Raw genomic sequence first — 27,902 nt, 5'->3', positions numbered from 1 at the left:
TCCAGAATGTGTCTCTACTTGTCACCCTCCACCTGGTGTTGCACTGGCCGCAATTTCTTCAGAGACTCCCCAGTTACCTCCCGAATACCTAGAATACCAAGATGTTTTCCGGAAGGATCAGGCTAACTCTCTACCTCCTCATAGGTCTTATGACTGCCAGATAGACCTGATACCTGGATCTACTCCTCCTTGTAGTAGAATTTATGCCCTCACCGAGCCTGAGAACCTTCACCTTCGACAATACCTGGATCAATACCTGGCAAATGGGTTTATTCGTCCTTCCAAGTCCCCTGCTTCTTCAGCTTTGTTCTTCGTTCCAAAAAAGGAAGGAGACCTTAGAACTTGTATCGATTATCGCTCCCTGAACCAGATCACCGTTAAGAACAGATATCCGTTACCTTTGATCCCTGAACTCCTGGACCAAGTCAGAAAAGCATGCATATATACAAAGCTGGATCTTAGAGGAGCTTACCACTTGGTACGAGTAAAAGAGGGCGATGAATGGAAGACGGCCTTCAGCACCAAGTATGGGCTATTTGAATATCAGGTCATGCCCTTCGGACTTTGCAATGCCCCGGCCGCCTTTCAATATTTTATGAACGATGTCCTCAGAGAGCTCATAGATGTATGTGTTGTTGTTTACATTGACGACATCCTCGTTTATTCTTCATCGGAATCTGAACATCGGAAACACGTGAAAATGGTCCTCGAAAGATTGCGTCAACACAAACTTTTCGCTAAGTTGGAAAAATGTGTTTTCAACATGACTGAAGTTGAATTCTTGGGATTCATATTATCACCTGGCGGAGTGCGTATGGATTCAAAGAAGGTCGATGCAGTTCTCAAATGGCCATCACCATCCTCCGTAAAAGGTGTGCAAAGCATGTTAGGCTTCGCTAACTTTTACCGCAGGTTTATCCCCGAGTTCTCTCGAATAGTCCAGCCCATCACTGCCTTGTTAAAGAAAAACAAACGTTTTGAATGGTCTACCGAGGCGGAACAAGCTTTCCAGGATTTGAAGACTAAATTTATCTCTGCACCAATCTTAAAACACCCTCGCCCCGAACTCCCCTACATCGTGGAAACTGATGCTTCAAGCCTTGCCATGGGGGCAGTTCTATCACAAAAGGACCCGGTAACCAATCAGTTGCATCCCGTGGCATTTTGGTCCCGCAAATTCTCGCCTCCTGAAGTCAATTACACGATTACTGACAAGGAACTTCTGGCTAACAAGTCCGCCTTTAAGGCTTGGCGGCATTATCTGCTGGGGGCCCGACACACCGTTACTGTGATTACGGATCACCGAAACCTGCAATATTTGAAAACCGCAAAAGCCCAATCCTCTAGACAACTCCGTTGGGCATTATTCTTTGCCGAGTTTGACTTCATAATTACCTATCGACCTGGTACAAAGAACGGTAAAGCCGATGCCCTTTCTCGGATGGGAGTGGAAGAACACTTGATCAACCCTAAACCTGTACCAATCATTCCCGAACAAAGAATTCTGGGTGTAATCGCCACAGAATCCATAGAGGAAGTTAAGGATAAAGCCAGGCAACTTGTAACTCCAGCAGATATACAGAATAGGCATCTGCAGGGAAAGCACTTTGCAGTAAAGGACAACTTATTGTATTTCCAAGAACGATTATACCTACCCAGCACAGATTTACAGAAAAAAGTCATCTCTTGTTATCACGACTCTTTAATGGAAGGTCATCCCGGTATAGCCAAGACCTCAGAAAAGATCAAGCGCTACTTCTGGTGGCCGTCTTGGAAAAAAGATATCAGAGACTTTATAATGTCCTGTGGAGTATGCGCCCAAAACAAGAGTCAAAAGGAAAGACCAGCAGGCCTCTTACGCCCTATTGACATCCCACCTCGCCCTTGGCATACGCTTTCTATGGACTTCATCACCGATCTACCTCCATGCTCCGGATACAATACGATTCTAGTAATCGTGGACTTATTCTCCAAGATGGCGCATTTCATTCCGCTCAAAGGCTTGCCAACAGCAGCAACTCTGGCCCGAGAATTTCTCGAAAACATCGTCCGACTGCACGGTTTTCCTTCGGTTCTAATTTCGGATCGAGGTAGTCAATTTATTTCTCATTTTTGGCGAAGTTGCTGTCGGTCGGCTCAAATTGATGTGAGACTATCGACCAGTCACCACCCTCAGACCGACGGACAAACCGAGAGGACCAATCAAACTCTGGAACAGTATTTACGCTGCATGCTGCAACAAACTGAAAAATATCCTTTGGATAGCCGAGTATGCCTACAATAACTGTCCATTCGGGAACTGGGAAAACCCCGTTTTTTCTTTTGTACGGCAGTCACCCTCGAACCTCGGAGTTGGATCCCCTCCAAGATCTTGAAACACCAGCAGTAGACTACCTGCATTCTACAATCACCCAAGCCTTTAAGGAAGCTGTTTCTCACCTTCAAAGGGCTAAAGAACAATACAAGAAAGGAGCAGATCAACATCGGAAGGAAGCCCCTCACTATCAAGTAGGGGATCAAGTCTGGTTATCCACCAAATATCTATCTCTAAAAGGGCCACGCACATTCAACCCAAGATACCTTGGTCCCTATTCCATCACTACCATAGTAAACCCAGTAGCGGTCAAGTTGGACTTGCCCCCGCACATGAAGATACATCCGGTCTTCCACGTCTCTCTATTAAAACCCGTGCAACCTCAAACCCGACTAACCAAATCTCCAAAACCTATCCTAGTGGATGGAGAACTCGAGTTTGAAGTCAAAAGCATTCTGGACTCCAAGATCTCCAAATCTAAACTATTCTACCTAATTGACTGGAAAGGCTACGGCCCCCAAGAGAGATCCTGGGAACCTGCTGAATATGTCCACGCTCCTCGCCTAATCAAAAGATTTCACCGAACATTTCCTGACAAGCCAAAACCCCCGGAGAAGCCCGGTTTGGGAGGGGCCTTGAGGGGGGGTACTGTCATGATCTCTGCTTCCAAAAGGTCAGGGTTTTCCCAACTCCCTTGGAAGCAGATCCATAACCCAGGTTCCGAGTGCCAACCAGTCCCAATTGGGACCTTTTGGACCCAGTCCTGGCGCCAGTGGCACCAGGCTCATAAATATGCCCAGTCCCAGCGCTGGAAGCGCCGGGCTCATAATGCTTGGGTGGACTTACCTGCAGCAGACCATGCTGCTTACTTGCCTGCCAGTTGAGCCTCTGATCCTCTTCTGTTTGGAACTACTTTTCCTGTTGGGTGGGGCTGGAGCCACTCCCTAGATTTAGAACACTGGAACTCTTCTGGAAGGCAGGAACTCTTTTCTTACCAGGAACTCTTTTCTTACTTAGGCGTGGCTGTGGAAGGAGACACCTAAGCACTACAGGAGGCTATTTAAACCACACCCGGTGGATGAATCTTGCTTTGCGTTATTCTGCACCCTCTGCAGCAGGACGCTCATCGTGTCTTCTGCATCCAGTCCTGGGCCTAAGGAAAAAGGCTTACCATCCTGAATCCAGTCTTCAGCAACACCTATAAAGACAAGAAAGAACAGGTTAGCATTCCGGCATCTGAAAGGCAAAGGCTTACCTACTCTTCATGCGCTCCGGAGGTCTTCATACTGCATTCCGGCATCTGAAAGACAAAAGCTTACCAACTCTTCGCACGCTCCGGAGGCCTTCGGCGCTGCATCCGCATCTGAAAGACAAAACAAGGTGCGTTTAAAGACATTGGGGAACTTTAATACTCACGTGCCATTACTCCTTTCCACATCTAATCCAGTGGGTATTCCGGCACCCTGCAGCCGCTCCGAACTCGTACCTGCAAAATAAAAAGACAGTTAGAGCGCATCGTGAAACAGGCAACAAGCGCTTACTCACGTGCTTCCAGGCGCTTCTATTCATCACACGGGCTCCATCTTCAACTCACTTCAGCCCGTCATCCGCCATCCCCGGAACCCTGCAAAACAAGAGACATCATTACTAAAGACTTTAAAAAGACATTTGAATGACTCGAAACTTACCGTTCGTGCAGTAAACGACGGACAGCAGTCCTCTGAAGTCAAGAGGCCTGTGCTACCTATCCAGTGAAGAAACTGGCTACAGCACCCTGCCCGAGGCAGATGGAGAGCTTGGCATTCACTTACCTAAGGTGAGAGCGTTAACCTTTGGGGGTCTACAGGAGAGGAGAAGAGGAAAGAGATAGGGACACCCCAATAACCCCAGTTCATTAACCCCATATTTTCTATCTGCAGACATCTTACTCTACACGTCAGGCATACAGTACACAGAGGTCCAGCCCAAAGAGCCAACCGGGTGCTACACATCACCTTTGAAGATACGGTAGTCGCCCAGTCAAGACCGGCGCCTCTGCGAGAATCAGGTGAGCGTTACATCATGTCCCGCAGGCAGCCCATCCACCATGGGCATGCCCCCCAGCCAAGCCACATGTCACCTTGCACTACTGATCAACAATGCATGTCTCCCAGCGCCCCCACCCCCCAGCAGTGCAGGGCACCCTCCACCAGGCCCCCGGCCCCCACCAGTCAGGGCACCCTCCACCAGGCCCCCACTCCTGTCTCCCTGCACCCCCACCCCCCACCAGTCATGGGCACCCTCCACCAGGCCCCCACACATGTCTCCCAGCAACCCCACCCCCCAGCAGTGCAGGGCACCCTCCACCAGGCCCCCACACATGTCTCCCAGCACCCCCACACCCAGCAGTGCAGGGCACCCTCCACCAGGCCCCCACTCCTGTCCCCCTGCACCCCCACCCACCAGCATTGCGAGGCACCTGCCAGCAGGCCCCCACTCATGTCCCACTCATGTCCCCCTCCACCCCCACCCCCCAGCACTGTGGGGCACCTGCCAGCAGGCCCCCACTCATGTCCCACTCATGTCCCCCTGCACCCCCACCCCCCAGCATTGCGAGGCACCTGCCAGCAGGCCCCCACTCATGTCCCACTCATGTTCCCCTGCACCCCCACCCCCCAGCACTGTGGGGCACCTGCCAGCAGGCCCCAACTCATGTTCCCCAGCCAACATGTCATCAGAATCTAGATCCCTGCTCCCTATGGTCAGCCTCCAAATGCAAGACACCCACCCGAGTATTGCATCCACCCACTTAGAAATGGCAATAACATGATAGAACACCAATTGCAAGTTTGGAAACGAACACATGTCCTTCACATACACCCAATGGGTGTCAGTGAATCTCAAAACCCATATCATGATATGCATGAAACCAATGAGATGATACTACACATTGAAGTTGGATCAAAAAATATGTATTAAAGGAAACATGAATGGAATCAAAAATAAACAAACAGAAATGGGAATGTAAAAAAATAAAAAGAAGCATGTCTGTGAAAAAATGCAAAACCAAAAATCATAATCCAAAGGAATGGTGTCCAAAGTCACAGTCCACAAAAGAAAATCCAATGGGAAATTATAATTGAAAGCTATTGCTCCATGGGTAAATTGTAAAATGAAAAGAAAATCCAACAGTGAACTATGTACAGATGAACAAGCCAGGGTCCATGATCCCAACAAAAGAAATGAAACCTATCTAACAACACTACCTAATAAAAAAAAACTATATACAAAAATGTGGCCCATTGTCCAAAAGGTCCAAAAAAAATGCAAAAACAAAGGAAACCTAACACTAACTACATAACTATTTACAAGGGCAGCGGGCTAGTCCAACGGCTCACTGGATGTTGTCATGGGCCAGGGCATCATCGAACTCCTGTTCAATGGCTTGGAGGCGGGCATGTTCCCTGGCCCCGAGGTCTCGCAGGGATAAAGCAGTGTCCAGCTCCAACTCCCTGCGAAGACCCTCGAGGCACTCAGCCCGCCTCAGCGCCCTCCGCATGGAGTTCTCCGCCCTGACCATTGTGAGCCGTTCCTCCTCTGCCCGCTGCCGCTCCGCACCTATCTGCTGGCCCAACTGCTCCCACACGGAAGCCACTCCCATTCCAGGGTTCTCCTGCCCTCCGGCCGATGCCTGCACCCCTGATGTTGATGGCCCCGAGCCATGATGCCTCCCACGTCGAGCCTGCCGCTGCCTCCGACGCAACTGCCTGTGCCAGCACGACGGCATCCAGGCTGATGGAATCCACCGACGCTGTCGTGCATGTGCCCTGCCCGATGATGCCGTCACATCCTCCATCTGCTGGGGTCCAGTTGCTGGTGTGTCCACCCCTGCTGGACCTCCGACTCCCGACTGTGGCAGGGATGGGATCCCCACCGAGCTGGCTGCATTGGTCGGGGCAGGTCCACAGGGGGCCCTGGTGGCATCTGGGCCGGAAGACGGCATGGAGAACGACTGGTGCATAGTCTCCACAGAGGAGGAGAGGGTCGCCAGATTGGCCGACACATGTAGGAAACCCCCGACCATGGCCGATCCCAACTGGGTCACGTCTGCACGGTGCTCTCCGTGATGCCTGCATGCTCCTCCCGGGAAGCACGCACCTCATCACGAATTGCACCTGTGCGCAACGCGACACCAATCAGGACCTTCTCCATACGGCCAGGGGTCCCCTCGTCCGCAGGTGGAGGGGAGTCAGATGACATGGACATCCCCCCTACCTGCGGACGGGCCTGGGATGGGGCATCCCTGCTGGTGCATGGTGGTGCACTCACAGTGTCAGGGACAGTGACATGCACAGGCCCCTCCACGGCGACCTGTGCTGCCTCCTGCCCCTGGACTGCAACACTTGCACCAGCAGGGATGCCCCCACCAGGCCCCATGTGCGCCTCAGTAGCGGCCTCCTCCTCCTCTGTGGAAAACACCAACCTGGATGGCTCCACCCCGTCTTCCGCTGTTGCAAGCCCCTGTGGGGGCTCACCCACCCCTTCCGCTGCAGCCGTGGGGGCATCCCCGCCGCTTTGCTCCACAGCGCCGTCTCCACCCTCTTCTTCACGTGGCGCTGTGTAAAGGGAGACATAGAACACAAGCATCAGGGTACTGTACAATGGTCCCCTAGACAGGAAGCAATAGCAGATGAGTGGCACTGTCAAAGATCACTTCCATCATGTCGATCCACAACACATGGGTCAGTGCAGGTAAAACACATGCGGTAACAGGCATGGCGCATGCTATGGACATTAGCATACATGTCCAAGGGATTCTTGAAACATACAATGTTGTTTTGGAACTCACATGCATCATGGGCCATGCCTATCACATGCACACACTTCACCCTAGTTTCATCCATCTGGCCTCGTACACCACAGACACAGTGGGTACAAGGATGACTAGGCTGCATCAGTGAACCTGAACATTGCGACAGACATGCGTCATGCATCCCTGGCATTCCAAAGTCACAGACACGCAGGTCAGGCACACAGACATGGACAGCATACATGTACATGGCATCAGCACCCATCCCTCACCCCCACCCATGTCCAGGAACAGAGACTGGCATGCTTTCATGTGGCCATTCCGCATAGGGCAACCCATGTTGCATTTGAACACATGCACCAACCGTGTGGTTCACACATTACTGGTCTCACATGCATGACGTCCATGCACACACACATGCATACATGGCCTATGTCACACATACAGGCAAGTATCAGACAACCAGCACACTGCGACATGCCCTGTCTCACACAGCAATGCTTGGCTACTTACCGCTCAACTCCAGACGGGTCTGCCTCTCAAGGATCTGGGCGTGGAGCGCTGGGCCTACGCGTTCCAGGACCCTCATCTGGATGGTACTCATGCGGCCCCGGCCCCCCTCCACGAGGCGCCGGGCCTTCAAGAGGGTCCTGGACCTGCAGTCATCCCAGCGCTTCTTGACATGTTGGTAGTCGCGGACTGCCACCCCCTCCGCGTTGATGGCAGTCACGATGTCCGTCCAGATCCGAGTCCGTCCTTCCTTGTTGGCGCGCTTACTTCCGAAGAGGGCATCATACTGCCCCAGGACTTGCTCCACCAGGACACCAACTTCAGTGGCAGTGAAGCTGGTGCCCCTCTGCCTCTCTGGCCAGGGGTTGCCAGTGGTGCCAGATGTTGCAGTGCCCGACATGGCAACCCCAGAGGCAGGAGTGGGTGGGCAACTGGGTCCTGGGGCTGGGCTGTGGAGCGATGGTATCCCAGTCGGGAGTCTTCTGTTCCAGCAGGGGTGGACACAGCAAATGGACCCATTGCAGATGGCTGATGTGCAGGCACCAAATGGCAGGGCACGGTGGCAGCAGGCAGGCAGGCAGGCAGGCAGGCAGCAGCAGATGGCTCGTGGGAGGCTGCTCAGGGCTCTGGGGGCAGTAATTCGTCCTTTTGGGCAGGAGCGTGGTCTTCCGTGTGCTTACGCATGGCCAGCTTGATACGGAGTGATTTGGCACGTGAAAATCTTGCACGCCTGCATGTAAATCGAGGAAAGGCCCTTAGCGCGTAAGCGCGACAGCACGCATACGCGATTTCATTGGACCAAAGGCCCTTAGCGCCTAAAGCGCGCCAGCACGCGTACGCGATTTCATTGGACCAAAGGCCCTTAGTGCGTAAGCGCGTCTGTGACGTTTCGCGCACGGGCGTTTCCCTGGCAGGGCTTGTAGATCCCACGTGCCTTTACATTGCTCTGTACGTGCTTTTCGTGGGGTGCGGTGCGAGTGTTTTCCAGCCGTTGGGGTTCACACGCTATTACTTCACAGCGGGTGTTGGCTACGCGTTCTTCTACATGCAAGGCAGACGGTGAGTGGTAGCCCGCTCCCCCAGGCCCGATCGCGTGAAAAACTTCACGCGAACCCCTGTAATACGCATAGCCCGCTCCCCCAGGCCCGATCGCGTGGAAAACTTCACGCGAACCCCTGTAATACACATAGCCCGCTCCCCCAAGCCCGATCGCGTGAAAAACTTCACGCGAACCCCTGTAATACACGTAGCCCGCTCCCCCAGGCCCGATCGCGTGAAAAACTTCACGCGAACCCCTGTAATACACGTAGCCCGCTCCCCCAGGCCCGAGCAGTATGGGACATTCAGCATTGCTGTATATTGGCGCTTTTGCGATGCGCAGAGACGCTACCGCCTGCCTTCGTGTGGCGGATATGTTTAGGCCTGTGCGTGTCTTTGGCCGTGCGCGGCTTTGCCCTATTCAATTCCATGAATACTTGTGGTTCGCGTGCGTGTGTGTGTTCTGTCTGCTTCCCAGCAGTACATCCCAGTTACGCCCTTATTTTCACGCGTTGTTCCCCATTCCGCGCATTACACCCCGTGTTCCGCCCCCTTTTTGGTGTGTGCGCCGAGGTTGTGCGCTTTCACTGTGCGCGTCGCGCACGCCGTTCGGGATGTTTCAGTGACGGGTGCGCCATGCACGGGTTTGGCGCACATCCCGAGGAAAACCCGCGCAGGGACTTCCATGAATCGCACGTGTGCGCGTGCGCCTGTTTTTTCGCGCTTGCGCCTGCTTGTGCCTGCTTGCGCATAGATTTTCGGCGCACGTTTGTTCCATGAATCGGCCCCTGAATGCGTTTGTAAGGAACTCCTATTGGCAATAGTAGACACAAGTGATCACAGTTCAAGGGTGTTTATTAAACTGTATAGGTAGGTTGGAAAACACCTAATCTAAACCTAAATCTAAGATGGGAGCAAGCTACGACCATCAAATCATAATAAGGCACTCCTAGTGGCGTCTTGTCAAATAAAAGGGCCTAACGGCCCGACGAGCTCCCTTCTTGCCACTTTTGGCGTCGCCTATCAGGTGAGCGTGTGTGCCCGAGACCCTCCTGGTCCTTATTTTGTTTTGGTGTGAACTTGCTCTGCAGCGCTTTCAGCGCTGTTGTCCTCTCTCGATCCCTCCCTCCCTGGCTTCCATTTCCTGGTCCTTGTTGCCTCCCACCTCGCAGCTCGCCCTCCTTCCCTGGTGGTTCTGCTGGTCATCACTGACCCTCCCAGTGCAGCGCTCTGCCCGTGCAGCCCCTCCGGCTAAGGGCCCCAGGCAAGGGCGGCTCCTCAGAGGCAGCTCCATCTCGTGTTGGCAGGTGTCAGCAGGGGAAGCCAGTGGCCAGCCGTCAACCAGCAGCGACTAAGTAAAGTAGGGGTGGCCCGGCTAGGAATAGAAATCCCAAAAGAAGAAACAGAACTAAATCTGTTCCTGAGTGTGCTCACTTTTCGCTCTCCCTCCGGAGTCGCTTGTGTATCTTGAGATATTTTTTATATAAACTTCAATAAGTAGACTAACTTCAATTCATTATAAATTGTGGTAAACCCACATACAACTAATTATTCCATTGTTAATATGTGCCTGAATTATCAGTGCCCAAATCAAATCTGCCAATGCATTTCAGACACAAGTCCATCATCAGGGCTTTTAGGCACTATTCGACAGTCACAAATCAGTGCCCCACATGTCAGAGTATATTCAATCACAGTAACCCAGTAACCAGCATGTCATAAAACATTCAATTGTCGTGTGGAAGTTTAAAAACAGTGAACAGTAAACATGGGTAAAGTCCAACCAGAAAAACCATTATTGAAATGAATATCGTTTCACATACCAGTCATCCATTGTTAGCATGTGTGGTAGTTGCAGAAATCCAAACAGGAAAATAAACAAAATAAAGCACATTTAGCAGATTGAACCTCTAATCATTCCTTAGAGTTCATTAGATCATTAATGAGTAATGAGAAATATAAATACGGTACTTGAAAGATTTGTCACCAAGCGTGACTTCAATAACATTTCCTTGTAGCATCAATGGCCTAAATTGATAAACCAAAACCTCAGTCATGTGTGTCTCATCTTCAAATCTCTTAGTGCATATGTATCTACTAAAAATGTGCCTACCTGCTTGTTTTGCTGTAAGCTTGCACCAGCCAAAATTCTAAAAAACATGAGCAACAGAATGTCTAGCATTATTCCAATAAGTTAAAGTTCCAGAACGTAGTGGTAGTACCAGGGCTCTTGCTTACCTGTGTGATCTCACTGCTCGGACGAATGTACACAGCTCGTAAGAGCCGGCGTTCACTCCGTTCCAACTTTAATGTCACTGATGTTCTCCCTGTGCCCTGCGCATGTGCAGCGCGAGCATAGCAATTCAAAGTATTGCAGTCTTACAGATTAACTAAATTACCTGCATCTTTAATATAGTATATATTGTGCATCTTTAAACCTACATATGGGTTACATTATGAATGCTAACCGGGGTACATATCTGGATACGTTTTTTGATGGTGGTAACCTAGCAACTCTTGTGCACATGCACACTCGTAGCATAATCATAATATTTTACACTAATTGTTACAACTAAGTGTTTGTATGTGTTCTCACAATACATATTTTTGCAAATTAGTGTAAAAATAAGTGGTTACTGAAACTAAAAACCATGTACTTGATGCTTGATATGTGTCTTTGAGGTCTTTCTGGCGTCATCAGCTCTCAATTCCATCTTGCAGGGGGACCTCATCCTCCAAGTGAGCTGATGTCGCCCCAGACGAATTTGTATCTGCTCAAGGAATCTCATCATTACAATCATCAGTGACTTGCTTTCACCATGTATATCGTTCTGCACCTGACACTATTCTCTCGCGCATGCGCAATAGGAATTTGTAATGCTGCTGTACGGCCCACACCGCGCCATGTTTATTCTTAGATAAACAGAGTTTAGAGGGAGGCAATGGTGGTGTCATTGCCTTTCACCAAGATGAAGATACCTCCACCATTCCTCTGGGTTATACGTCTGGACTCGATTCCTCTCCTTCCCTAAACATGTCTCGCGTTGTTCTGTTAGTTCTGCGCAAAACAAGACCAGATGCTTTACATTTTCTTCTTCTTTTGTGCACATCCTACATTTGGAATTTCTTTCTGAGATCATCCTTTGCTGCTTTAAGATTTCTTTTGTTTCATAGATGTTCAGACGAAATTTTAAGTACAACCTTCTTAACCGTTTACAGGGTGATAGGATTAAATAAACTACCATCCTCATCAGAACTTGCTGGAATCTTCCTGGAACATATTTTCCGTCTCCATGGACTTCCTTCCAAGATCATATCGGACCGAGAACCTCAATATGTCTCACAATTCTGGAAACATCTCTGTCGTATTCTAGGGATCCAATGCGCTCTCTCATCAGGTTATCGCCCACAAACCAACGGAGCCACGGAACATGTAAATCAAACTCTGGAGAAATATCTTCGATGTTTTGCCACCAAGGTTCAGGATGACTGGTCTCTCCTCATACCCCTGGCCGAGTTTGCCTACAACAATTCCGACCACTCAGCACTCAAGGTCAGCCCTTTCTATTGCAGTCAAGGTTTTCACCCATCCGTTTTACCTTCTGTTCTTCCACATCCCACTCCAGTACCTACTCTAGACTCTTGGATACAGACTCTCATCAACATTCACAAGGAAGCCAAGAAACAATTGAAAGAGGCCCAAACACGCACTAAGCTCTATGCGGATTCCAAGAGAAGACCAGCGCCCGCTTATTCTGTTGGTGATCAAGTCTTTGTTGTCCTCGAAACTATTACCCCGACATCTACGGCCAAACAAATTGGCTCCTCGGTACTATGGACCATTTTCCATAAAGGAAGTTGTCAATCCTGTCTCATTCCGACTCACGATACCCGATTCCTGGAAGAAAATACACCCAGTCTTTCACACCTCCCTATTGACACCTTACTTCCAATCCTCCCGAAAATCCTGCAGACCCAGTCCTGTTGTTGGGAATGATCAGCTAGAATATGAAGTGTCCCGAATATGCGATTCCAGGTATAAACGGGGTTGACTTCAATACCTGGTTGAATGGAAAGGATACCCTCCTAGCGAGAGAACCTGGGAACCAGTTTCTAACTTAAATACCCCCCGACTGCTTAGAAGATTCCATCTCATACACCCGGGCAAACCTGGTGGAACAGGTCTTCGGAGGAGGCATGCTGTCATGACCCATAGAACTTGTCCCTTCTGGACCTCCTGGTCCTTATCGCGCCGGGGCTTGTATTTCTTGTTACTCCCAACATGGCCGCAACAAGTGACTTGCCTCACTCCAGCTTTCACGTCGCACACGGCACGTCCTATAAATTGGCCATGCCCCCGCGGCTCCGCGTGTCTCAACGCTATCATTAGGTAGTGACTTGGCGTGTGTGTGCTGTTCGGCGAATCTTCTATCCAATATCCTAGTTCCCTTCCTCGTTCCTTCTCCCATTCCCTCTTTTCGACTCCTGGAATCCCCATTCTTAGCGACCGCTACCTATTTACTGGACATCCAGGAACAGCGGCCATCCCTGAACTCTGAACGCACTCTGCAGCCGGACGAGACTCGAGCGAGTCTATAAAAGACCCGATCCGTCCACAAGAGAAATCCTCCCGCGGAACAGAGCAAGACGCGATCCCAGGTGAGACGGGGGAGATTTATGACAACCTTAGGGTTCCCTTCCCCAAGCCTAGGCCCCTCTTTACGCAGTTCAAAAAATACAAAGTTCATCTTGTCAGGATGTACCTTTCACTGTACAGTTCTTTCATGGGGTAGTATCAGAGGCTCAAGAACACTGGGTCCTTTGCTCCTCCCAGGTGTGACCATTCTCACCTCTAACCCCTCTCCTTATTCTCTGGCACCTCTTCTTCTGTGCCCATTCCCCTTTACTGTGCTTCCTGCACACCTTCCTTTTCTATTGTGCATATGTGCATTTTATTTCCACCTTTCCATGCCTCTTGCACACTTCTCCTTACTTTTCACCTTCCTGTGCCCCTTGCACACTTCTCTTTGCTTTTCGTCGTGCTCTCTTGCACTTTCATTTTCTCATCATGTTCTCTTGCACCTTAATTTTCTTATTTACGTGCCTCCTGCACACTCTGCATTTATTTTGGGTCGCTTGCACCCTTTCTCTCACTTTTGCTTCGTGTAACCCTCTCTTAGCTGTCCGGTTTCCTTCTAGCGGTTTCTTTACTGCCTTTTTCGGTTCACTTGCACCCCTTTTCCTTATCGGGTCATTCACACCCACTCTTGACTGTTTTGTGCCACCAGCGCACTTTTTCTGTCACTAGTGCCCTTTCCTGTTACTCTGCTTTGCTTTCTTTCTGCTTTTTCAGCTTTCGCTTTCTTCGCTTTGCCTTCACCATTTTCTTCCTTTCTTTTTTCCATTCACTCACCGGGCTGTTAGGTTTCTCAATGCTCCTGCTCCAGCCACCCGCACGCTACTGAGTTTCTTTCTGGCTCACGAAACTCACCAATAGCAGTGCTGCGCTGGCGAGCAGGTACAAGGGTTCTTGGGTCGAGGTCAGGGTCTCACCACCTGCCCCTCAGACACACCTGGGACCGGCACACATACCAGGGGAACAAGCTCTAGTCTGAACAAGGCCAACAGACTGCCTTCTGTCCAGCTCAGGCTTCTTGGAGTCACAACTCCCTCGCCAGGCTGCAGTCCGTTTCAGACACCGGACCAGCGTCTCGGCATCCCGGGCTCCCCTGGTCCTTCTGGGCTCCTCTTCCTGCACCCTTTTTCTCCTTGGCTCCTCTGGTCTAATCAGATTCCCTAGTTCGCTCTCTGACTCTGGAAGAACCACCCTTTTTATATTGCATGTGAGAGTCAGCTGGAGTCAGGTGTGCACAATTGGGGCAATGTGCCTGACCTTGCTTGACTATTAGTGGCACAATTCAAAGGTATTTGATGGTAGGCTTCCCTTTGTATCCCTGTGTTGTGTCTATGGGTAATCTTCTTGGCCCACAATCGCCTCTTCCTCGTCCAAGTACTTATTGGAAATGGGGAGGTAGAGTGAGAATGGGAATACCCCACGAACACTGAGGTTATGTGGGTTGTGGGCAATTAGGAAGGGGGAGATACCATGTCTTGCCCTTGGGTAGTCTCCCGACATCCCCTGCGACCATCCACTCAAGTGATCCTCCTTCGCTTGTTCACCACCAAGTCCGGGATCCAAAAGTGATGGTCTTTCCCTGAACACCTGAATGGAAACTCCCAGGGGCGTAGGTGGGAGAATACCATCAGGTTTCTCACACTACTTACTTGTTGAACACTCCGCTGCTGTGCTGTACCGCCTGCGGGACGGTGCCTGAGATCCAGGGACGCTATGCGGCCATATTTCACAGACCCGAGTTAAGGCTATACTGCTCATATGAAGCTTTCAGATATGTAAGGGAGTGCACGCCGACCCACAAGCATGTTGATTGTTGTCATGATGCCTACCCCCGGGCATCAGGACCAAGGCCCTCAGCTCCAGGAGCAGGCATCCAGACATTTGTTTAAACCTCAGCAGCCCCGGGTAGGGGCTGTCTGGGTTCAGTCCTGGCGCCTTAGGCGCCAGACTCATCATAGAAATCAGTCCTGGCGCCATAGGCGCCAGGCTCATAGACTTTACTTACCTGATGCAGACCATGCTGCAAAAGAGTCCAAGCCTACATGAGGCCTGGATGGGACTATTTTGTTACAGGGACTATTTTTTACTCGGCGTGGCTCTAGGGAACTTCTTACCTGGAACTACTTTGGAGGCAGCACATGCTTCGCGTTATTCTGCATCCAGCAGCGTGACGCTCACCGTGCCTGCAGCCAGCATCCAGTCTTCTGCCACGCCCATGTGCCTGCAGCCAGCATCCAGTCTTCTGCCACGCCCGCCTCGAATCCGGAGCTCCTAGAATAAAGAAGAGGAAAAGGACAAGGTTGAACTTACTTCAAATTCCTCACCAGAGACATGGGCAAATCAGCTCTTCTCCTACTCCTTGACTTATCTGCAGCGTTCGATCTCGTAGATCATGACGTCCTTTGCCATCATCTCTCCTCCACTGCCAAATTCTCCCCTGACGCCACAGCATGGATCAAATCCTTCCTACAAGACAGAACCATGCAAGTATTCTCCGACCTAGCCTCCGCCTCACCCACTACCATACTCTTTGGCGTGCCCCAAGGTTCATGCCTCTCCCCCACACTCTACAACATCTTCACACGACCCCTCTTCCTCATCCTCGACGCTATGGGTATATCCTACACTAACTACGCGGACGATACCCAGATCCTCCTTACCCTCACAGGCAACTACGACACTGACTCCATGACCCTTAACAACCTCTACAACACCATCCAAGCCTGGATGGCAGACAATGGACTATGCCTCAACTCTGACAAGACAGAACTCCTACTGGTAGGTTCCCCCGAAACGCTAAAAAAACTTGACTCCCAATTCAGTCACTTCACCATCGACACCATCAAAATACCTGTTTCAGACTCAGTCAAAACTCTTGGAGTCTATCTAGACTCTAACCTCTCCATGGACAGACAAGTCAACGCCATTGCCTCCTCAGCCGCATATCATGCTAAACTGATCAACGCAGTCAGGCCTTTCCTCTCCAAAGAGAACTGCACAAACATAGCCAGAGCCATCACCGGCTCCAGGCTAGACTACTGCAACATACTCTTCCTAGGAACCTCAAAAAGAAACTTGGAGAGGCTACAAGTCATCCAGAATAGTGCTCTCCGAGCAGCCCAAGGTATTGCCAAAAGGGACCACATCTCGGAAGCCAGAAAACTAGCCCACTGGCTCCCAATAAAGGAGAGAATAATTTTCAAAGCGCTCACACTGACACACAAATGCATCCATCTCACTGCCCCCGATTACCTCTCACAAAGAATCCACTCCGTCGCCTCTACAAGACCAACAAGATCACCCTACACCAACATGCTCTCTGTGCCACTAGTAAAAAGATCCAGAGCAGGTGGATCCAGCTTCCCCTATCTCGCACCCACTCACTGGAATGCCCTACCTCCCACCATCCGCAGTGAGCCCTCCCTCCTAGCCTTCCGCAAAGCACTGAAAACCACCCTCTTCTCATAAGGTCCCTCGCAGCAGCATAATACCAACCATAGGACCCACTGCTTAAGTTGTATTGACCAACCGCATAAGCTGTACTGATAACCTTGCTTGTTCCTATCTGTAATATGCCTCTTACTGATACCATGCCTGTAACTAAGCTCATGCAAGTAACAGCGCCTCAATGCCCCTGGGCTGCTTGCGCGCTATACAAATTTAAATAAATAAAATAAATAAATAATTCCGGAACCATTTCATCTCCGGACCTGGAAAGTACATCAGTCCTGCACGCGTCGCTTCTCCAGCTCCAGCACGGCGCCATACTCACCAGTTCTCAATGCATCTTTTGATCGGGCACTGTCTCCATCATTTCTTCGCCGTAATCCAGCACCTAGGGGACACAAGAAAAAACAAGGTGAGCCAAGGGAATCAAGAAATACAACCTCTTACCACCATAGACTTACCCGATTTACCACCAGCGGCATTATTCCATAACTCTCCACATTTTCATATGCCGCATCTGTAAAGAGGGAGAAAAACAACACGTTAACGCATGCAATAGTTACCGGACAGCGTTGGGTAACACAGACTCTTACCTGAACGCCAGCAGCAGCTAAGAGATCTTCTCACGAACTCAGTTGCAACTTAAGGAAGGAAGGGGACAAGAGTGAACATCGGGCACATTGAACTCTTTGAACTTGATACTTACCAATCCCGCCAGGGACTTCAGAGTCAAAACTTACCGGAACTCTCCCAACGCCTTCAAACCAGTGAAGTAACTGGTATCTACGCGCCCCTGCAAGACACGCAGGATGGAGAGCTCATCTTTTACAAACATAAGGTGAGGTTACTAAGGGGATATCAGAGGTGATTAGTGGGGGAGAGCGAGAACAGTTGGGAGGCCATCACTAAAACCCACAGGTGGTTAATCCCGGTCTCCACTTGCAGGAAAATACTTCTTCGTGACCAGCAGACAAGACTAGGCGGGCCAGTCCAGACAGTCATCTCTGCACTACGCATCACGTTGAAGGAGACCGCAGCTGTCCGGGTCCGATCGACACCCCTGTGGGGTCCAGGTGAGCGTAACAGAACGCGAAGCCTCTCTACAAATACTCACCCGGGTGTTATGGAAACCTCGGAAACCGACCAACTGGCCCAATTATTGGGGGAAGTTAGGGCGGAAGTACATGCCGCTCGCCAAGAGACTAATGCCCTCAGGAGAGAACTGATTGTCGCAAAGGAGCGCACAGATCTGGCTAGGCAACTACTGCAAAACCAAGCTGGGCAAACGCCCCTACCTGGATATGGGGGAAACCCAACCCCCGTTTCATCAAGCAATCCTGTGCAAGTGGTTTTACCAGGAAATATTCCGTTAGCTCCACCCGAACGCTTTGCTGGGGATCCCAAAAGGTTTGCCGTGTTTATGAACCAATGCTGCTTGCACTTTTTATGCAGACCGGGATCCTTTCCAAATGACCAAGCCAAAGTAGCCTTTGTATTGTCATATCTTAGTGGCAGCGCAGCGGATTGGTCCATTCCATTAGTCAACCAGGATGATCCTCTTCTCCAGGATTTTCAGGGTTTTCAAAGGAGCATGGAAAAACTATTTGCCAGACACTCTCAGGGTCAAGCCCTGGACAACAAACTTTTATCCTTACGACAAGGTAACCAGGATCTGCTAACCTATATTGCAACCTTCAATAGGTTGGTGGTGGAAACCGGGTGGCGGGAGGAAAAACGAATTACATTGTTTCATCGTGGACTTCGGGGAGAACTCAAAGACGTCTTGGCTCAAGTTGTGAACCCACCTCAGGATTGCACAGAATTTATAGACTTAGTGGTCCAGCTAGACCACCGACTTCAGAACCGAAGGACGGATCGAGCTAAATTCGAGAACCGGGTATTGGTGAAACCCAACCTTGCCCCCAAAGGAACAGATGCATCTGACCCTATGCAGATCTGGGGGGGTTAAAGGACCCTTAACTCAAAAGGAAAGAGAAAGAAGACGACAGATGCAGTTGTGTCTGTACTGTGGAACCTCAGGACATTTTCTACGGGATTGCCATACAAAACCACCCAAGAAGGTGGTAGGAGTTGCTGATAAAAGCCACATAGAACTTGATTCGGGAAACGACAACGCCCGACAAGCGTAGAGGTCCGCTTGCCGAGCTTAAAGAAGGACACTCAGACCTCGCATCTGATCATCCCAATGGTCCTACTTGATCCCAGGCAGCCATCACGTATGCACGCAGTAAGGGCATACATAGATAGCGGGGCCGTAGGAAACTATATGGACCACGAATTGGTGTCAAGGATGAATCTACCTCTTTGCAAAAAGACCACTTTGGATGTCATCACCACAGTTGATGGAACGGAGATTGCCTCGGGGCCTGTAACTCATTCCACTACAGAGATGACACTGTTGAGTCAAGATGGGCATCGAGAGACTATTATGTTTGATCGAATCAAAGCCCCACAGTTCCAGATAATACTGGGGATGCCATGGTTGGAAACACATAATCCTTGTATAGATTGGCGAGAGAAGAGAATAACCTTCCCGGATTGTGCACACACCTGTTACCCGGAGAAAACTTTGAACAAAGGCCTGGCTACAATCGTTAACCCAATTGTGCAGTTACCTCAGGAATACCAAGAATTTCAGGATGTTTTTCAAAAAGAACAGGCCAATACATTACCTCCTCACAGATCATACGATTGTCAAATCGACCTCCTACCTGGTGCACAACCCCCATGCAGTAGAATCTACGCCCTCACGGAACCTGAAAATCGTCACCTACGGCAATACTTGGACCAATACCTTGCTAATGGCTTTATTCGTCCTTCCAAGTCTCCTGCATCCTCAGCTTTATTGTTTGTGGCAAAAAAGGAAGGTGACCTTAGAACGTGCATAGATTACCGTGCATTAAATCAGATTACGGTAAAAAAAGATACCCATTGCCTCTGATCCCCAAATTACTAGACCAAGTAAAGGATGCTTGTATCTACACTAAGTTAGATCTCCGAGGGGCATATCATCTGGTACGTGTCAAGAAAGGCGACGAATGGAAGACTGCCTTTCGTACCAAGTACGGATTATTCGAACATCACGTGATGCCCTTCGGATTGTGCAATGCACCAGCAGCCTTCCAGTATTTTATGAACAATGTCCTTCGTGAACTCATTGACGTCTGTGTCGTCGTATACATAGATGATATTCTAGTGTACTCCTCCTCAGAATCAGACCATGTTAAGCACGTGCGTGTAGTCCTTGAGAAACTACGCCAGCACAAGTTATAGGCAAAATTGGAAAAATGTGTTTTTCATGCTACGGAAGTTGAATTTCTTGGATTTATCCTGACTCCAAAAGGAGTCCGAATGGACTCTCGAAAGGTGGATGCAATTCTCAAGTGGCCATCACCCAGTTCAGTCAAAGGGGTACAAAGCATGCTCGGATTTGCTAATATCTACCGCAGATTCATTCCGGACTTCTCCCATGTTTTACACCCCATCACAGCACTTTTGCGAAAAAACAAACGCTTCTTGTGGACCGAAGAGGCTGAAAAGGCCTTCCAAGAGCTGAAGGCGAAATTCACATCAGCACCTGTCTTAAAGCATCCACGCCCTGAGCTTCCATACATAGTAGTAACTGATGCATCCAGTTTAGCCATGGGAGCTGTCCTGTCCCAGAAGGATCCTGAAACCGGTCAACTTCACCCAGTAGCGTTTTGGTCCAGAAAGTTCTCAGCACCTGTGTTAAACTATGGGGTTACCGATAAAGAGTTATTAGCCATCAAATCCGCCTTTAAGGCTTGGCGGCACTATCTTCTTGGTGCCAGGCATACTATTACCGTAATCAGCGATCACCGGAACCTGCAGTATTTAAAAACAGCCAAAGCCCAATCATTGCGACAACTTCGATGGGCATTGTTCTTTGCCGAATTCGATTTCGTGATCACTTATCGACCAGGCTGCAAAAATGGCAAAGCAGATGCCTCATCCCAAATAGGGATGGGAGAAGCATATGCAAACCCGGAACCAGTGCCGATAGTTCCCGAGCAAAGAATTCTTGGCATAACTACTCTACAGACACTAGAAGATATTCATTCAAAAATCCAACAACTCTTCGATCCAGCAACCCTGCAGGACTGGGTAAAGAAAGGCCCGGACTACTCAGTCGTCAATGACCTACCTTACTATCAAGGACGACTATTTCTACCACACAAGGAAATACAAGAACTAGTCATCTCCAATTACCATGACACCCTGATGGAAGGGCACCCAGGTATCACAAAAACTGAAGCGAAAATTAAGAGACAGTTCTGGTGGCCCACTTGGCGAAAAGATGTAAAGTCATTTGTGATGTCTTGTGGCATTTGCGCCCAAAACAAAGAAAGGCCTGGGTAAAGAAAGGCCCGGACTACTCAGTCGTCAATGACCTACCTTACTATCAAGGACGACTATTTCTACCACACAAGGAAATACAAGAACTAGTCATCTCCAATTACCATGACACCCTGATGGAAGGGCACCCAGGTATCACAAAAACTGAAGCGAAAATTAAGAGACAGTTCTGGTGGCCCACTTGGCGAAAAGATGTAAAGTCATTTGTGATGTCTTGTGGCATTTGCGCCCAAAACAAAAGCCAGAAGAAAAAACCCGCTGGCCTTTTACAACCTTTGGATATTCCACCTACACCGTGGCACACCTTGTCATTAGACTTTATTACATATCTACCTCCAGGTAATGGATTTAACACCATCCTAGTTATTGTGGATCTTTTTTCCAAGATGGCCACTTTATTCCTTTAAAGGGGTTACCTTCTGCTTCGGTTCTGGCGAAGGAGTTCCTTGAAAACATTGTTCGATTACACAGATTCCCTTCCGTATTGGTTTCTGACCGAGGTAGTCAATTTATCTCGCATTTTTGGAAGAAATGTTGTCAACTGGCACAAATCGACGTGAGGCTATCAACAAGTCACCATCCCCAGACCGATGGTCAGACAGAAAGGACCAATCAGACCCTTGAACAGTACCTACGCTGCATGCTACACCAGACCGAAAGCAATTGGAAAGATATTTTATGGATTTCCGAGTACGCATACAATAGCCCTGTACATTCAGGAACCGGACAAAGCCCTTTTTATACCATATATGGACATCACCCTCGAACCTCAGAACTCGATTCGCCTCAGCACTTAGAAATGCCTGCAGTTAGTCATTGGCACTCTACTATTACACAAGCCTTTAAGGAAGCCAAAGAACATTTGAAACAAGCAAAAGAGAAATACAAGAAAAATGATGATCAACATAGAAGTGAAACTCCACAATACCAGATTGGGGATCAAGTTTGTCTGGCTACAAAACATATACCTCTGAAGGGAACTCGGACTTTTAATCCTATATATTTGGGACCTTACACCATTAAGGCTATTATCAACCCGGTGGCCGTCAAACTGGAATTACCCTCTAATATGCGAATTCATCCTGTCTTTCATGTTTCACTTCTAAAACCAGTTCAACCAGGGACAAGATTAACCAAACCACCTGACCCCATCTTGATAGATGGAGAACCTGAATTCGAGGTAAAAAATATCCTGGACTCCAAGATGATTAAATCAAAACTTTTTTATTTGATCGATTGGAAGGGCTACGGACCACAAGAAAGATCATGGGAGCCTAGGGACCACGTTCATGCACCTCGGTTGGTGAAAAGATTCCATCGGAACTTCCCAGACAAACCGAGGCCAGGGGGAAGAACAACTTTAGGAGGGCCTTGGGGGGAGTGCTGTCATGATGCCTACCCCCGGGCATCAGGACCAAGGCCCTCAGCTCCGGGAGCAGGCATCCAGACATTTGTTTAAACCTCAGCAGCCCCGGCTAGGGGCTGTCTGGGTTCAGTCCTGGCGCCTTAGGCACCAGGCTGATCATAGAAATCAGTCCTAGCGCCATAGGCGCCAGGCTCATAGACTTTATTTACCTAATGCAGACCATGCTGCAAAAGAGTCCAAGCCTAAATGAGGCCTGGATGGGACTATTTTGTTACAGGGACTATTTTTTACTCGCGCGTGGCTCTAGGGAACATCTTACCTGGAACTACTTTGGAGGCTATTTAAACCACACCCGAACAGCAGCACATGCTTTGCGTTATTCTGCATTCAGCAGTGTGACGCTCACCGTGCCTGCAGCCAGCATCCAGTCTTCTGCCACGCCCGTGAACCTGCAGCCAGCATCCAGTCTTCTGCCACGCCCGCCTCGGGCGTGGCAGAAGACTGGATCCGGCTGCAGGTTTATTCACGATCCGGCTGCAGGTTTATTCACGAATCCGGAGCTCCTAGAATAAAGAAGAGGAAAAGGACAAGGTTAGAAAACCAATTTATTTCAAATTCCTCACCTAATTCCGGAACCATTTCATCTCCGGACCTGGAAAGTACATCAGTCCTGCACACGTCGCTTCGCCAGCTCCAGCACGGCGCCATACTCACCAGTTCTCACTGCATCTTTCGATCCGGCACTGTCTCCATCATTTCTTCGCCGTAATCCGGCACCTAGGGGACACAAGAAAAAACAAGGTCAACCAAGGGAATCAACAAATACAACCTCTTACCACCATAGACTTACCTGATTTACCACCGGCGGTATTATTCCATAACTCTCCACATTTTCATATGCCGCATCTGTAAAGAGAGAGAAAAACAACACGTTAACGCATGCAATAGTTACCGGACAGCGTTGGGTAACAGACTCTTACCTGAATGCCAGCAGCAGCTATGAGACCTTCTCACGAACTCAGTTGCAACTTAAGGAAGGAAGGGGACAAGAGTGAACATCGGGCACATTGAACTCTTTGAACTTGATACTTACCAATCCCGCCAGGGACTTCAGAGTCAATACTTACCGGAACTCTCCCAACGCCTTCAAACCAGTGAAGTAACTGGTATCTACGCGCCCCTGCAAGACACGCAGGATGGAGAGCTCATCTTTTACGTACATAAGGTGAGGTTACTAAGGGGATATCGGAGGTGATTAGTGGGGGAGAGCGAAAACAGTTGGGAGGCCATCACTAAAACCCACAGGTGGTTAATCCCCATCTCCACTTGCAGGAAAATACTTCTTCGGGTCCAGCAGACAAGACGAGGCGGGCCAGTCCAGACAGTCATCTCTGCACTACGCATCACGTTGAAGGAGACCGCAGCTGTCCGGGTCCGATCGACACCCCTGTGGGGTCCAGGTGAGCGTAACAATTGTTTTATGTTTCCTTAAATCCTGTGGAGCAACACATCATAATCATTCTGAAGTCGTCGCCTGTGGTCCATCTTATGCCCCTCCTAATGCCCCTGAATAGTATGCACCTCATGGTGCGTCGCTTCTCCCTGCGTGAGGCGTGTTGGTTGCTGGGGGGGTCTGGATGCTAGCCCTCTCAGTGTACCCAGATCTTACCACACTGGCTCAGTGCCTGGTGTATTGGAGTGTAGTTCAGTGGCTCTAATGTTCTCTTCGTTTTCTTGGTTTTGTTGTTTCTTGGTTGGAGGAGGGGCTCCCCATTTTTACTGATGCTGGCTCGACTACCCAGGGTCTACACATTCATTGTGTAGACCCTGGGTAGTACTGCTTTTGTTTTATTGTGATATAACCGCATTTGGGTTTTTTACACATTTTTTATAAAATTGCTCAAAGTCCATTACAGCATTGATACAAATTCATACAATTTTCACTTGATAAAAAAAAGAAAAGAAAAGAAAATAATTGGACAACAACAGTCAAGAATAAAATATCATACAAACACATCTCCCATCCACTACACCTATTGAGTTACCAATATTTTTGTGGGATGAAACCTGTGTATTGCAATACTCTTATTACATTTAATGTCAATTTGGTTTTGTGGCCGGCAATCATTCTTTCTCAAAAGGCACTTGATGGCAACCGGTCGAGTGACCTGACTGAGTTACCTAGGTATTTAACCCTTATATCCCAGGTACCATTGCAGAATCTCAATAGGTGCTCAAGCGTTTGTTTACTTGGGTCTGAGCATTCCGTACATAGGCTCCTAGTCGCTTCTTTAAGTCCCCATTTGGTCAATCCTTCACCCGTCTTGATCAAATTCAAGCTGCCTTCCTTTCGCATCTGGGAACTTCATCAAATACCTAGGAACAAAACCCTGCTTTTTCCCATACTTACAAAAAGATATGGGGATGGAAGAAGACCTCACTGTATCTATTGTGGTGATCCAATCTCTTATTGTCAGGGCTTTCTTGACCTTCAATGGGTTTGTGATCAATGTGTGTTTGTCTTGTTTGCAGTAGATCAATAGATTTTCTGCCACCTGTCTAAGTTCTCTCAAAGTTAGAGAGGTGTCTGAATTCAAGTTATCTAGAAGGTCTTCGTACAGTGCGTTAGGCATAGGTACCACAATGGACCTATATAAAGAGAGTAATTTCCACTCCGCTGCGATCTTAAGAGATTTTAAACCTAATTTGTATCTAAGAGTGGCAGTCTGTAGGCCTCTGGGCAAACCTAATACCTGCTTCCAGATATAACTCTCAAGTTTTTGCCAATCTATCGACCATAATAGAGGTTTTGCCTCGATTCAATACAGTAGCACAGGGATAGTTTTGCCACATAGAACTTAATTATTGGCATAATGGTGAATTTACCGTACAGATTCAAAATCTTCCTCATTTGTGCTATTAGTTGTGTACATTTGGTCAGTAGTTCTCCATACTGTGTCCCAACTGTAGGGACCGCATACTGAATAACGCCAAGGTACACAACTTATTTTACCACTGGAATCAAACGACCACCTATTGGCCAAGGATATCTTGCTCCTTTAGTGCCCTTACTTCCAAAGGCTACAACCCTTGATTTCTCCGGGTTTAACACCAAATCATTTACTTTCATATACGAGTCAAGTGCGTTTAGCAATCTTTGCAGACCGACAGGAGTCCTATCTAGTAGGACAATGTCGTCTGCGTACATAAGCCATTTAATGGCTAATTAACCCACCTTGGTGCTTGCCAGTGCTGAGGACTCTATAAACTGTCCAAAGTCTCCCAGATAAAACTTGAAAAGAAATGGTGCCACCATACACCCTTGTCTTACACCCCTATTTATACTTATGTACTCTGATAGGTGTCCCGCTAGATTTAGTCTTACTCTAGCTGAATCTCCTTCGTGGAGGTTTACTAGAATGTTTAACAGAGTTTTCGGAGCACCTTTCTGCTCCATCTTGACCCAGAGCTTATCCCGATTCACCATATCAAAGACGCTTGACAGGTCAACAAACGCGCCATAGAGTCTACCTACGTTTTTTTTATCTTTATGGTTTGTTAGGGAGGCTAGTATAATACCATTCAAAGATGTAGAGTGGCCTCTCCAAACCCTGTTTGCTGTTTGGGAATTACGTTATTCTCTTTTGCCCAGGTTTCCAATTCTCTTAGTACTAAACTAGTGAACAGCTTACTCTCTACATCCAAGAATGTAATTGGCCTGTTACTTGTTGGATTTCTGCGATCTCCCTTCTTGAAAATGGGGACTATAATCGCCGACCTCCAGGAGGAAGGAATCAATCTATTGTCTATCACTCCCCTAAATAATGTATACAGGATTTCTGCCCACAACGTCCCATTTCCTTTGAAAACTTGATAAGTGAGACCACTGGGGCCCGCGGATCTAGACGCAGAGTATTTATTGATCAAGTTCAAAACATCCTCTCTATCAAAATTCAACCCCCAATTTCCATCTCCACCCCTGAAGATCGGCTCTCCCTGTGGTTTGTGATATTTGTCACAAAAATGGGTCAACCACCTCGGTACGGGTACATTATTCATTTGAGCTATATCTTGATCAATTTTGAGTGGGTTGATAAGAGACCAAAAGTTACGTGACAAGTTGTTTTGCAGAGCACACAACATTTCTTCTCCATCGTTTTGCCAGAGCTCTTCTCTATGATGTCTGGACCAACTCCTAAAGTTGTTTTGATTTTTTTTTATCTCCACTAGAAGGTCTAATTTACTCCTTGCCATCTTTCTTACTAATCTTAGTTGTCTCCGTGTCTCACATTTTCTTTCCCATATTGCTTCATCAAAATGAGGTTTATGGGTTTGCTGATGACCCTTCTGAATGCTCTTTGGGCAATCAATTGACCATATGAAGTCATGGAAAGTGAGCGGCATGCAGTTTTGATATAAGACTTCGGGACAATCCCAGTTTTGGAGTCTGTCCAGATCATCATTTAGACGAGTACCTTCACTCTGGTATTTAACCAGGCGATTTTTCTTGGCATTTACGACTACTCGATTGTCCCACACCTCTATTGTGTCCCTACAGCTCCAATTTATTTGTGTTACCAATCGCTTCTGGTCACTTGTACCCCCATCCTTAACGGCAAAATGTGTACATTTCCCGAACCAGTTTGTGGATAAGAAGACATAGTCCAATGTTGACTCTGTGTCCCCCCTCCGCCAAGTGGTGGTGGGTGGAACGTCCCCTTTTACCGATCCATTTAGAAGTTTTAGATCCCATTCTTCAAAGAAATCCAACCACTTTCTGCCATTAGTTGTTATTTCTTTCATTCTTCCCTTGCCAGATTTATGTTTAATTTTAATGCATTGTGAATTTAAGTCTCCTGCAGCTACTATAAAGGCCCCGGGGAAGGTGATCCTGATGTCACTGAGGACTACCGAAATTGACTCTAGAAATTCCAGTAATTTTTCCCTGGCCGGGTTACAATATAAATTGATAATTATTATCTCCTTAGATGATGCATTGCCAGGGAGAGTGACTGCTCTTACCACGAGAATTCCTTCTTGTTTATAGGTATAGCTGCTATTTCATTAAATAAAGCCCTTCTGCAAGCAATCAATAAACCCCCCATAGGTCGACCCTTGGCTTTACTATATGCTGGTTGAATTGCCAGGTTGAAACCCTCCAGTTCTGTAGTAACCAGGTTTCTTGTAGTAGAATCAAGTCGCTCTCCCCGAATAACAAGGCTCTCATTTCGTTGTTTCTAAATGAGCTAGAGCCTCGTGTATTCCAACTAGTGATTTTTACATTTTTGCTACTAAAGAGATGCCTGCACTACCCCCAGCTTCTGACATACTTGCATGATTATTTCTGGTAGCATTGGCCAGGAAAGTGATTGGGACTCCTCTTTGGATTGGCCGACTTTCGTTT

The 27,902-nt window shown here is 48.5% G+C and overlaps 1 protein-coding gene across 3 annotated transcripts in view; it reads right to left on the bottom strand.

Moving 5' to 3' along the window:
* SLC25A40 (solute carrier family 25 member 40) overlaps positions 1 to 27,902 on the bottom strand; it is a 964,848-nt gene that overhangs the window by 871,291 nt on the left and 65,655 nt on the right. The gene's annotated exons all lie outside the window — the stretch shown is intronic.

This window comes from Ambystoma mexicanum, chromosome 2q, assembly GCF_040938575.1.
Source record: "Ambystoma mexicanum isolate Mex_15411 chromosome 2q, UKY_AmexF1_1, whole genome shotgun sequence".
Classification (NCBI taxonomy): Eukaryota; Metazoa; Chordata; class Amphibia; order Caudata; family Ambystomatidae; genus Ambystoma; species Ambystoma mexicanum.
Note: the sequence above shows the minus strand (reverse complement) of the source record. Positions and strands in the feature narration are given on the sequence as shown.